The following is a 12,331-nucleotide window of genomic DNA, read 5'->3' as shown; positions in this document are numbered from 1 at the left end:
ATATAAAAAAAATATTCTGTCTAATAAGCTTCCATTCAGATGGCGGGGAGCGAGCCGCATGTGTCTAGGTTAAATCAACATAATTACAATTAGGGTTGGTGGGGTAAAGAGCCCGGTTGAGGGAGACATGGATATGGATGGATTGGAGGATGATGGTTAAGCGTAGAGGTAGCGAGTGTGATGGAGGGAAATGTGGGATCACACAGCGAAGCCGATAATGAAGAGCATAAGTGCGACTCCAAAATCATGCAAAGCAGAGGTCAGAGAGACGTGTTGGTGCATGACAGTTTGCCTTTTAACCTTCTTTGATTAAAGGCAGATTTCCCATACTGTTGCCAAAATAGACACTAAGATAATTTCATTACCTTGGATAATTCCCCCTAACCCCAAGACCGGATCGCAGGCTTTAGAATCTGACAAAGTCTCTGTGATATTCACCTAGTCAGCAGATGCTTAAGAAGTTCTGCAATAGGTTCGGCTGCTGCCCTTTGTGGAATTTAAAATGGCAACCTTCGAGACCGCTCAGACCAAAAGACAAATAAGCGTGGCACTGCTGGAGCAGATACAGAAGATCAATATGCATATAAGCAACAGCTCAGCTCTCAAAGTTCCAAAGTATTTATGATAAATATGCACTTCCAGATGTCTTGCTTTGACTGATATCTCACAGAATGAGCACATAAGCCTGGCAGGGCTAAGATCACAACTGCGAAAAACCTGCTACTCTAACTCAGGAGGAAAGGCAAATAAATTTCTCTCTGTGAGTGATGCTAAATGAGGCCCTGAACACTTTACCACCAGCTTTCCAACAGCATCTGATTTGTAATTACATGCTGTGTTTGTGAGATGAATTGCTGTTATGAATTACAGCAGGTTCTATTATTTTGTTTCCACCGTCGGGGAGGTTGTGGTTTTGGTCCAGTGTGTTTGTTGGTGCGTTATAACAAGAAAATAGAAAGTTTAGCCATGCTGGGGCGGTCTGCTGGATTTTTCTGTGGTTAGATCTTCTATGGGCAGTTTTGGGTTTGAGCTTTTGCTCATGACCACTGAACTGTAAGGCAAGTTTATATGTCTTCCGTGTTCATTTCCGCTATTTTCTCATAACAGGATGTGGACATAAACTGTATGACAAACATACACGGTGATGCACAGGAACATTAAAATCAGAAAGCCAGCATCAGAGGTCTCGTGAACTTTTACACAAAGTTAAAACTGTCCTCTTATACTTTTCTGGGTGGATATGCAGTATAAGGAGTAGGTAACAAAAATATCATAGAATGTGCGTAGATTGGAAGAATTGCCAAAGTGGAAAGAACCCTAAAATTGCCCCTGCCGACTGTGGCAGAAGTATGTGATAGTTGTGTGATAGAGAAAGTGTTGAACATACTGTAGATGCATTGAATTAATGTGTGTGTGTATTGCTGGATGGAAAGAACCACATTGTTAAGTGCTTTGAGTGGTCATCAAAAGTGCAACATAAATACAGACCATTTATTTCTTAAATTACTGTAAACACAGTGTAACGGACAGAAATGACCAGTGTAGACAATTAGTTACATGTATTTAAGTTTGTAAGGAAAGTCATTAAACTTTAGTCTTCTCTCGACTGACATTTTATGTGACATATGTGAGTTTTGTTGAGTAATTCAAAGTAAAACGAACAACAAATGACACTATGCATGATGATGTTACTTTGTTATTAGATTAAATGGGGAATGGACCACTGCATGAACTAAATGGACAACTTGAGAAGTCTGGGAGTCTGTACTGAAATATCAGCAGGCTGCAGGCCCGGGGCCAGATTGCCATGGCATCTCTCCTGTTCAACCCCAACCCCCCAAACTTCACCTCGCCCCCTCAATCCCACCACTCACAACCACTCTTGCCCCCTTTCCTGCCTCCTAAGCTGAATGACAGGTGGCAGAAACCCGATCAGCATGGGCCTTCATCAAGGAAGCACTCTCTTCTGAAACGGGCACACTGCCCGCTCGCCCACCCGAGAGCCACAGCACACGGGCTTCTGAGGCTGTACAGAGTGTGTGTGTCTAAATGTGTGTGTGTGCATAAATGAGCCAGGGGGGGAGCTGGGCTGCAGTGGACATGGGTATGGGGGGGTGATGGAGGCCTGGTGTTAGGGGTATAATGGACTTTTTGGCTGAACAACCGAGCAGTCGAGTTGGCAGCGGGTGTCCAGGGCTCAAACGGGAAACGGGAGGCTGGCTCCCACAATAGCCAGCACGGGAGTCCCAGAGGGTCGTTCACAATGGCAGGGCAAGCGGCTACTGTCAACAATGACCTCCAAGGCCTCACTGTTTGAAATGAGACGGCCCCACCCTTCATCACTTCCCTTTTAGCGCTGACACACAGCTAATGCAGGGATTATTATTAGGGACATGTATGTGGAACATGTGTGCATTTTGTCACTGAAGAATTGTCTTGCTTTGAGCATTAGCTTCTGTGCTGCAATATATGCTCAGCAGTCACATAATATAGGAGGTGTTTTTAGGGAAAGATTTATAATAGAATAGTATTGTTTTGAAGAGAAGCCCAAACTGTAACAGAACATTCTTAACGTAAAACGACCTATAAAATATTTCACATGACATCTTACAGACAACTTTTTACACACTCCGCAGCACCTCATCTTTATGTTGCAGACAAATCAAGATGTAGTCGAGAACTACTTCCTGCCCTTAAACGCCAAATCAGATTTGAGAACCTATTGGCTATCACAGGTGCAGCGGAGCATCTTGGCGCGAAATTGAAAATCCGCAGAACAACACGGGTCTGACCTTGTGCAACCCACACTCCCTGATCTTCATGAAAAAGAAGTTTATTTGTCTAAAATTGGTCGACGAGCAATCACTACATGGGCTGGACTGATTGTAAGTGAAAGTGGAAGGGGGGGGGGGGCGCAGTGCGAGCTGGGTCTCCAACAAGGAGGAGATTTAATTAGTGAAATCTCATTAAGTCTAACAAAATTAGGAGTAAAACAATTCTTGGTGGGGGAATCGTGGTGGAAGGGTTTTTTGGGGGTGGGGGAGGGGGGGCAGGAGGGGGCACACTTATAGGAGCTGAGGAGGGGGTATGGAGACTGGCTGTGCGGTTAGTCCTGTCTGCGTGCAGGAAGAGACAAGCGTCTTAGTACCAGCCCTCCTCTGGCAATCATCGAGACACTGGCATGTGTCTGATCCCCAACTGTCCTCGCTCTTATTTTGTCTGTGGCTCCTTTCCAAAGTACAGTCAGGCCATTTACAGAATTTAACTACACAGACCAGACAGAAATAGGATTTAAAAGCCTATTTTCAACAGCATCAATTCGACAAAAAAAAACAAGAACAAAACAAAGGGGTTGATGTAATAAGAGATTAACGACAATCCTGTTTTCAAACAAGAATGTTAGTGCACAACTACATCAAATATATTTTTTTTCTCTCTTCTTTATACACTTTTTACAATTCATGTACATGGTAGCTCTGTCTAGGGCAAGTCTTTCACTATGGCAAATATATTTTGCTTAGGGTTAGGTAACTATGACATGGTTTGTTTACGTCTAATAAACAACTATGTTAGTGACACGGTGCCAGCTTCGTTCTCCAGCATGACAGTCAGAACCACAGCACACACATCCAAACACACTGACCTCTAAACTTCACTACATAAAGTGCACGCACTACTTGGCACTGGGCGTTGGCATTGGTTCATAAAGTGGATAATCAACCAATATAAATACTGAGTTGAAAGTGAATGGGTAACAGCCATCCCTCAACAATGTGAATTTCAGGATGCCCTTGAGAATTTTTTTTTAATGATTCTGTGTAAATCAACGAGCACTGTGTAAGTGGGCAGCTGCCAAACGCCAGTGACAGGAGTTTTTAATGGTTCCAACATTTTTGGAGCCCATCCAAAACAGAACCGTGACAAACTATCGAAGCATTAATTTTTTTTTGTTAAAAGATGAAATCCAAAATTGATCTGAACTCAGTCAGACCTGACCCAAGGACAGTTAGAAACACTCCAATACGGCAAACTTATCAGACCCACAAAAACGGATACTGAGCTTCAATGCTCCTCCATGTTGTTTCTACTATGTATGGAGGCGTGCCAGCAGTATTGATAGATCAAGTAATCGGTACCGGAAACAATAAACAAAACATTTTAAAGTTAAAGTTTTTTGTATTTAAGTCAAGATTGCAGATCTAGAAATTTATTTTTAAATATCCAACATTTTCTGTCTTCAACTGAATAATACATTGGTATTAAATAAAAAACCATATCCCACGTCTTTTAAAGCAATGTTGTGTCATATTTGTTATTTAATTGATTTGATTGATCAGATGCAACACAACAAAATCATATCAACATAAATATCAGCCTTCACACTGTCAAAATATCAGCCCTTTAACCAGCAATTAAAAAAAACATGTCCAACGAGAGCCACAGTGTCTAGTAGGATGAAACCCAGACCTGAGTAGACAGAATATAAACTAGACTTGGCCTGGTTCAGGTTCCAGGCTTATTCTCACTTACAATAAACCAAGCTGACCTCTAGTGTTGTGCAAAATGTGAGCTAAGACATACACCAGTAACAGCTCTGTGTTTTACCTAATAGATAAACCAAGAACAGAGAAACTGAGAAAGACCTTTTGCCTCTGGGAGTAAAACAAATCTGGTATCATTTTGATTTCAGCAGGAACAAGAACAGAAGTTTGCTAGTTGTTCAAATCAATTAGCAATAAGCTCCAAACATAAGGGAGAAGATAAAAATACAAGTCCTTTCAATGATTTCGGTCTATACAGCAATCTCAACTAATATCATCTTGTCTGGAACAACTCAGGTGGAGATGGATATGAGCAAAACATCAGACAATTAGACAACTCCAGCAATCAATAAGTGGTGAATGATCAAACCCTTCCATCCACCTTTTTCTGTAAATGTAAACTGTTCAACATAGATGTGGTTTGACAGCATTGTTGGTTGCTGTGTTAGCTAAAGTCGTCACAGTAGTGGTCATGTTTCCAGCAACATATACACTTGATTAAAACTTGTCTGACAATAGTATTATTATATTACAACTGAAATGTTGTTTCTGTGGCAGAATTTTCCTCTTGTTTGACACATGAAGGTAGTTTGTATCACTCAATGAAAATGACAATTGTTTGCTACCTGTAAAAGTAAGTATAGTGACATGAATACAGCAAAACAACCAAACTTCATTTTATAAAGGCAGACCTGCACTAGTATAATTTACTTACTCTTAGGTGTCATTAGACAAGAATATTTGTTTTAGTTACCTTTGCCTATGATATTTTTCATGAAAAGAACATCTGAGAAAGAGAAATCAGCTTGTTCAAGCTTTTTTTTCTTCCTGGTCCAAGATGCAAATAGTGTGTTTGTTGAGACTGAATCAACAACTCATTAAAACCAACAGAACACAGCTCCAACAAGGACTGAGCACAGAAATTCAAATTCTCATTTAAGGGTTGAAGAGAAAATATGCTCAAGTGATTGAAATGATTGTTTGGTCTCAACCAACTTGAGAGAACTGCAGCAGGGTAATCATTAACTGCGGATCCTGGCATGCCAACGTGTGTATAGCATGAATTGCATTTGATTTTGTGCTCTTAAATTAAATCAAAGAATGGTGCTGGCCCCTGAAGAAACAGATTAACTCTGCCGGATATGTTGCTCCTGAAAGTCTATCTAGACCAAATGAAGATTCTGTTCATTTAGCACTTAAAACTGCACACAGCTCTGTTAATGAAATGAAGAATGAAAGTTGTGCCTATACAATCAAACTCTATCATATGGTTTATAGGATGATAACTGACAACTTACAGTTAGTTTGCCCACAGCAGCGCAGCAGCCTTCAGTGTGTTGTCTGTGCCGTTGGCCGGTATCCAACTCTCCACACAAAACCTGTCAACAAATGACAAGGTCAAAATTAATGCAATTTAATAAAGTCGTCATCATTATTAGTAAAGAAAAAGACCTGCATGGCATGCAAAAGATATTTAATAAAACGTCACACAAGAATATAAAATAAGGTCACTCCACTTTTGTTTGACTGAAATGACAGAACGCTGTTATTATCACCTGATCTGACACTGCTAGCCTGAAGCACTGGTGCACATAATGGCTGGAGGTTAACTGACATATTTAAAGGACAAAATGACCTTATTCTACATTTCTGTTGCAGTCAACAAACTCCATGAAAAGATGAAAACATAGTTAAGGCGCTCGGAGAAATATTAATTTGTTCACAGATACGATTTCCAGATAATATCTGGACTATAGCACACGCACATACATGCCTTTCACGTGGAACAAATCAGCAGGAGATTTTCTGGGTCAGACACGTTTACAACAACAGGAAAATCTGTGCCCAGATGAGAGGCGGCGCCTAGTTAGGGCAAGCAGGAGGTAGGACACACTGTATAAATTCCACTGTTGAAATCCAATGACGCTGGTATCGGTCCTTAACACCAAAAGCTCTCAAATCTAGTTGTCTTTCCAAGTTGACATCTTTGTCAGTCTACTAGATGTGTTGCTCCTCTTTTTCATCCTAAGATATTTGTATTATTTTTGTTCGTTTCAATTTTCCAACTATAATGTGCTGGAAACTCTCTCACTGTGAATTCCAGGCACATGTCCTGCTGTTTTCTAGAGCGAACATTCTCTGGAGTTTCTACCATGGAGCTGGCAGGACAAACTCCTGAAAAAGACTGAAAACAGCTGTAGAGGAGCAGTATGAGTGAATACAAATGCCTGAATTAGCTGAACCAGACATTAAATAGACTTTACTCTGTCAGCTCCTGTAATACAAAGTCAATGTAATGTAATGGCAGAGTCAATTTGAACACAGCAGGTTACTGTCTGGAAACTTGACCGATTGATGATGTTTATATGCTGTCTCCATGCTCTTCCCCCAGTGCCCTGAACAAAACTATTGCCATTAGCTGAGAACCCGTCTCACACAGACAATCTTTGGTTGTGTGTTACATGAAGAGCAACTATGGACAATGTCCAAACCTGATTCTCCAGACATTGAGCAAACCAGTTATAGTCACCCTCTTGATCCTTTGTGACTTCCCTTCGCTGTCTTAGACTCTCAGCTACAAGCCCACATTTTCCGAGCAAAGATAAAAATCTTCAAATATAATTATGTGCTAATATATGTACTTCAAATATATGTTGTATTTTTAAAGGAAATATGTTAGAACTACTATTGGCAACAAACTTTCAGCAAAAGTTATATTCAAACTGGAATAAATGCATTTTCTGGAGACAATTTTCACTATTAATCCACTTGTAGGTGTTCTGCTTGTTTGACAGTAAGCAGTTAGGTTAGTGGGGCCCCTGCTGGACTCAAACAGGAGAGTATGATAACATATGCTTCTGAGATCAAGGCCACAAAAAACTCTTTTGATGAAATAAATCTTTCAAAAGCTTCGTGCAGTCTTTGTCACAGCAGGAATTAGAAAAAAGTTAGAGAGCAAATTTCTGAAACTGAATTAAAGGTATAACTGCGTCAAAGGTTAAGACATTCACTCACATATTTCTTGAAGTAAAGCTGTACAAAGTCAATATGGCAACTGCACTGTAAAACTTATATTGCAAGCACTTCTATTATTTGTAAGTTAGAAATAATTATTAATTTTTAATTGGCAATTGAATAAAATAAGTGAATAATAATAGATTAGGATTTTAGGAAATTCTTACATACAAACATGCTTTTTGCCTCTCCTAGAACCGTCACCTTATCGTGGTGGAGAGGTTTGCGTGTCCCTGTGAACCTGAGGGCTGTGTTGTCTGGAGCCTTGTGCTCCTGGTAGGGTCTCTCATGGCAGAGTGGTCTCAGGTGAGGGGCCAGACTAAGAATGGTTCAAAAAATCCTCAATGAATATCGACGGAAGAGGAGATGTGACCCGGCCTGGAGGAAGCCCGGGGCCCCCGTCTGGAGCTAGGCCCAGACGGAGGGCTCGATGGCGAGCGCCTGGTGGCCGGGTTTGCCACGGAGCCCGGTCGGGCACAGCCCGAACAAACTACGTGGCACCCCCCCCCTTTCTTCATCTCATGGGTCCACCACCTGTGGGAAGACCCGTTGGGGTCGGGTGCGCAGCCACATGGGTGGCAGCGTAGGTCAGGGGTCTCGACGGACCAGACCCGGGCGGCAGAAGCTGGCTCTGGGGACGTGGAACGTCACCTCGCTGTGGGGAAAGGAACCGGAGCTTGTGAGGGAGGTGGAGCGCTATCAGTTAGATCTGGTGGGGCTTACCTCCACGCACAGTCTCAGCTCTGGTACCGTACTCCTGGATAAGGGTTGGACTCTATTCTTCTCCGGAGTTGCCAAGGGCGTGAGGCGCCGGGCGGGTGTGGGGATACTCATAAATCCCCGGCTGAGCGCCGCGGTGTTGGAGTTTACCCCGGTAGACGAGAGGGTCGCCTCCCTGCGCCTAAGGGTTGTAGGGGGGAAAACTCTGACTGTTATTTGTGCGTATGCACCAAACTGCAGCTCAGAGTACTCGGCCTTCTTGGAGACCCTGAATGGAGTCCTGTATGGGGCTCCAGTAGGGGACTCCGTAGTTCTGCTTGGTGACTTCAACGCCCACGTGGGCAACGATGGAGGTACCTGGAGAGGCGTGGTGGGGAGGAACGGCCTCCCTGATCTGAACCCGAGCGGTCGTTTGTTATTGGACTTCTGTGCTAGTCATGGATTATCCATAACAAACACCATGTTCGAACATAACGGTGCTCATAAGTGTACCTGGTACCAGAGTACCCTAGGCCGAAGATCAATGATCGATTTTGTGATCGTGTCATCTGATCTGAGGCCGCATGTTTTGGACACTCGGGTAAAGAGAGGGGCGGAACTGTCAACCGACCACCATCTGGTTGTGAGTTGGATCAGGGAATGGGGGAAATTTCCGGATAGACCTGGTAAGCCCACACGAGTAGTGCGGGTGAACTGGGAACGTCTGGAGGAGGCCCCCGTCCTAGGTATCTTCAACTCACACCTCCGGCGGAGTTTTTCTGGCATTCCTGTGGAGGTTGGGGACATTGAGCCGGAGTGGGCGGTGTTCAAAGCCTCCATTGGTGAAGCTGTGGCGGCTAGCTGTGGCCTCAGGGTCTTAGGCTCCTCAAGGGGCGGTAACCCTCGGACACCGTGGTGGACACCGGTGGTCAGGGAAGCAGTCCGATTGAAGAAGGAGGCCTTCCGGGATATGATATCCTGGAGGACTCCTGACTCGGTTGCAGGGTACCGACAGGCCCGAAGGGCTGCAGCTGCTGCCGTGTCGGAGGCTAAGCAGCGGGTGTGGGAGAAGTTCGGAGAGGCCATGGAGAAGGACTTTCGGTCGGCACCAAAGTGTTTCTGGAAGACTATCCGGCACCTCAGGAGGGGGAAACGGGGAACCATCCAAGCTGTGTACAGTAAGGATGGGACTCTGTTGACCTCAACTGAGGAGGTCGTCGGACGTTGGAAGGAACATTTTGAGGAACTCCTGAATCCGAATAACACGCCCTCTATGTTGGAGGCAGAGCTCGAGGTTGATGGTGTTTCGTCGTCAATTTCCCTGGTGGAGGTCACTGAGGTAGTCAAACATCTCCGCAGTGGCAAAGCCCCAGGGATTGATGAGATCCAGCCAGAAATGCTAAAGGCTCTGGGTGTTGAGGGGCTGTCATGGTTGACACGCCTATTCAACATCGCGTGGGAGTCGGGTACAGTGCCAAAGGAGTGGCAAACCGGGGTGGTGGTTCCCCTGTTCAAAAAGGGGGACCAGAGAGTGCGTGCCAATTACAGGGGTATCACACTTCTCAGCCTCCCTGGTAAAGTCTACTCCAAGGTGCTGGAAAGGAGGGTTCGGCCGATTGTCGAACCTCAGATTGAAGAGGAACAATGCGGTTTTCGCCCTGGACGTGGAACTACGGACCAGCTCTTCACTCTCGCAAGGATCCTGGAGGGGGCCTGGGAGTATGCCCATCCGGTCTACATGTGTTTTGTGGATCTGGAGAAGGCGTATGACCGGGTCCCCCGGGAGAAACTGTGGGAGGTGCTGCGGGAGTATGGGGTAAGGGGGTCTATCCTCAGGGCCATCCAATCCCTGTACTCCCAAAGCGAGAGCTGTGTTCGCGTCCTCGGCAGCCAGTCAGTTTCGTTCTCAGTGGGAGCTGGTCTCCGCCAGGGCTGCGCCTTGTCACCAATCCTGTTTGTGATATACATGGACAGGATATCGAGGCGTAGTCGTGGTGGGGAGGGGTTGCAGTTCGGTGGTCTGAGGATCTCGTCACTGCTTTTTGCAGATGACGTGGTCCTCATTGGATCATCGGCCTGTGACCTTCAGCACTCACTGGATCGGCTGGCGGCCGAGTGTGAAGCGGCTGGGATGAGGATCAGCACCGCTAAATCTGAGGCCATGACTCTTAGCAGGAAACCGATGGATTGCTTACTCCGGGTAGGAAATGAGTCCTTAGCCCAAGTGAAGGAGTTCAAGTACCTCGGGGTCTTGTTCGCGAGTGAGGATACTATGGAGCGTGAGATTGGCCGGAGAATCGGAGCAGCGGGGGCGGTATTGCGTTCGCTTTACCGCACCGTTGTAACGAAAAGAGAGCTGAGCCGCAAGGCAAAGCTCTCGATCTACCGGTCGATCTTCGTTCCTATCCTCACCTATGGTCATGAGGGCTGGGTGATGACCGAAAGGACAAGATCGCGGGTACAAGCGGCCGAGATGAGTTTTCTCAGAAGGGTGGCTGGGAAGCTCAGCCATCCGTGAGGAACTCGGATTAGAGCCGCTGCTCCTTTACTTAGAAAGGAGTCAGCTGAGGTGGTTCGGGCATCTGGTAAGGATGCCCACTGGGCGCCTTCCTTGGGAGGTGTTTCAGGCACGTCCAGTGGGGAGGAGACCTCGGGGAAGACCCAGGACTAGGTGGAGAGATTATATCTCAACACTGGCCTGGGAACGCCTCGGGATCCCCCCTTCAGAGTTGGTCAATGTGGCCCGGGAAAGGGAAGTCTGGGGCCCCCTGCTTGAGCTGCTCCCCCCGCGACCCGACCCCGGATAAGCGGACGAAAATGAGATGAGATGAGATGAGACAAACATGCTTTTTTCCCTTTGATTTGCAGTCAATTCTTCACTTTCATGTAACTCTCCATCCCTGTGTGCAAAATGCTATTGATTATAATTTCCATAGGTGAAAACAGGGAGATTAAAGTGCAGCCATGACTCAAATTCCTCAGAGCAGTTGACTGGCTGGCCATGACTGAGCCACACAGAGCAAACCGCTGCAGAGCCGCAGCGCACATGCAAAAGATTTAAGTTCAATCAAGCATTCAGGGCCGGACACCTGATCTTTCACTTAAAGCTCCACCAGAACAGTGGGAGTGTGGCTGGGCCTCACAGCAGGCCGCCTACCTACAGCAATCCGCTAACAGAGCCTCTGAAGGGATGGTATTTATCCAGTGCTGCACAGCCCAGTGGGGACTACTGTGTGTGTGGTAGGTCGGCACTACCAGAGGCCTCGTGTGGATGGGGGATAAGAATGAAACATTGTGGAAACTTGAAGCCTAAACCTTTGTCCTTTATTAGTGCAAGTCACAAACCAATACATTTTGAGTAAAATGTAATGTCAAGTTATGGGAGATGTAGCAAGTAAAGCAGTCGGTTGAATATAGTTTTCTGTGAATGAACTGTTGAGCCATTTTATTTTTCACTAGTTACTTTACAGGATTTTATTAGTCTTTGGTGTCCACCACTTTTCATCCTTTCAATTGATAGGAACAAAGATGATGATGTTCTTATACAATCATTTAAAAATATGTATAGTATATTATATTATATTAATACATTCATACTTGTAATAAACGTATAATATACATGAGCTACAGCATATGAAGACATTTATGTTGTATTTGATGTCATGGGTCTTGAAATCATTGACATTGGGATTTATTGAATTTATTATACAATATCTCAGTTTCTTTATCACCAAAAAGTATTTCCATTCTCATATTGTCCGTTCAATTGTTTCCATCAAAATTCAAATAAATACTCTTTAACTGTGGGGAAGAGTGTAATCCAGTTACAGTCAAGGCTGAACCTGGGTTTAATCTTGCAACAATAAAAGATTGCTCTCAATAATGTGAAAGTAGGTTATATTGATAGTAAAGACAAGCTTGAAGCACAAAAAAACGAAGACGTCTTTTGGATGTAGCTTGAGTCTCCCTGCCTAACAGCCCCCTTAGAACACAGGGGATTTGGTTGAGAGCATTTCTTGGGTTTCTTTCAGCCACAAAGAAAACATTTTAGCCTCTCAGTAATCCTTCCCGAAGTC

At 44.7% G+C, this 12,331-nt stretch overlaps 1 protein-coding gene across 1 annotated transcript in view; it reads right to left on the bottom strand.

Annotated features, from left to right (window-relative positions):
- Positions 1–12,331, bottom strand: part of pknox2 (pbx/knotted 1 homeobox 2) — a 93,526-nt gene that overhangs the window by 63,483 nt on the left and 17,712 nt on the right. The window contains exon 2 of the mRNA XM_053441902.1: positions 5,840–5,920. The gene's annotated coding sequence lies outside the window, so the exon portion shown is untranslated. The remainder of the gene's footprint in view (positions 1–5,839; positions 5,921–12,331) is intronic.

This window comes from Pleuronectes platessa, chromosome 15, assembly GCF_947347685.1.
Source record: "Pleuronectes platessa chromosome 15, fPlePla1.1, whole genome shotgun sequence".
Classification (NCBI taxonomy): domain Eukaryota; kingdom Metazoa; phylum Chordata; class Actinopteri; order Pleuronectiformes; family Pleuronectidae; genus Pleuronectes; species Pleuronectes platessa.
The sequence above is the reverse complement of the archived record's forward strand: the minus strand, read 5'-3'. Positions and strand labels throughout refer to the sequence as shown.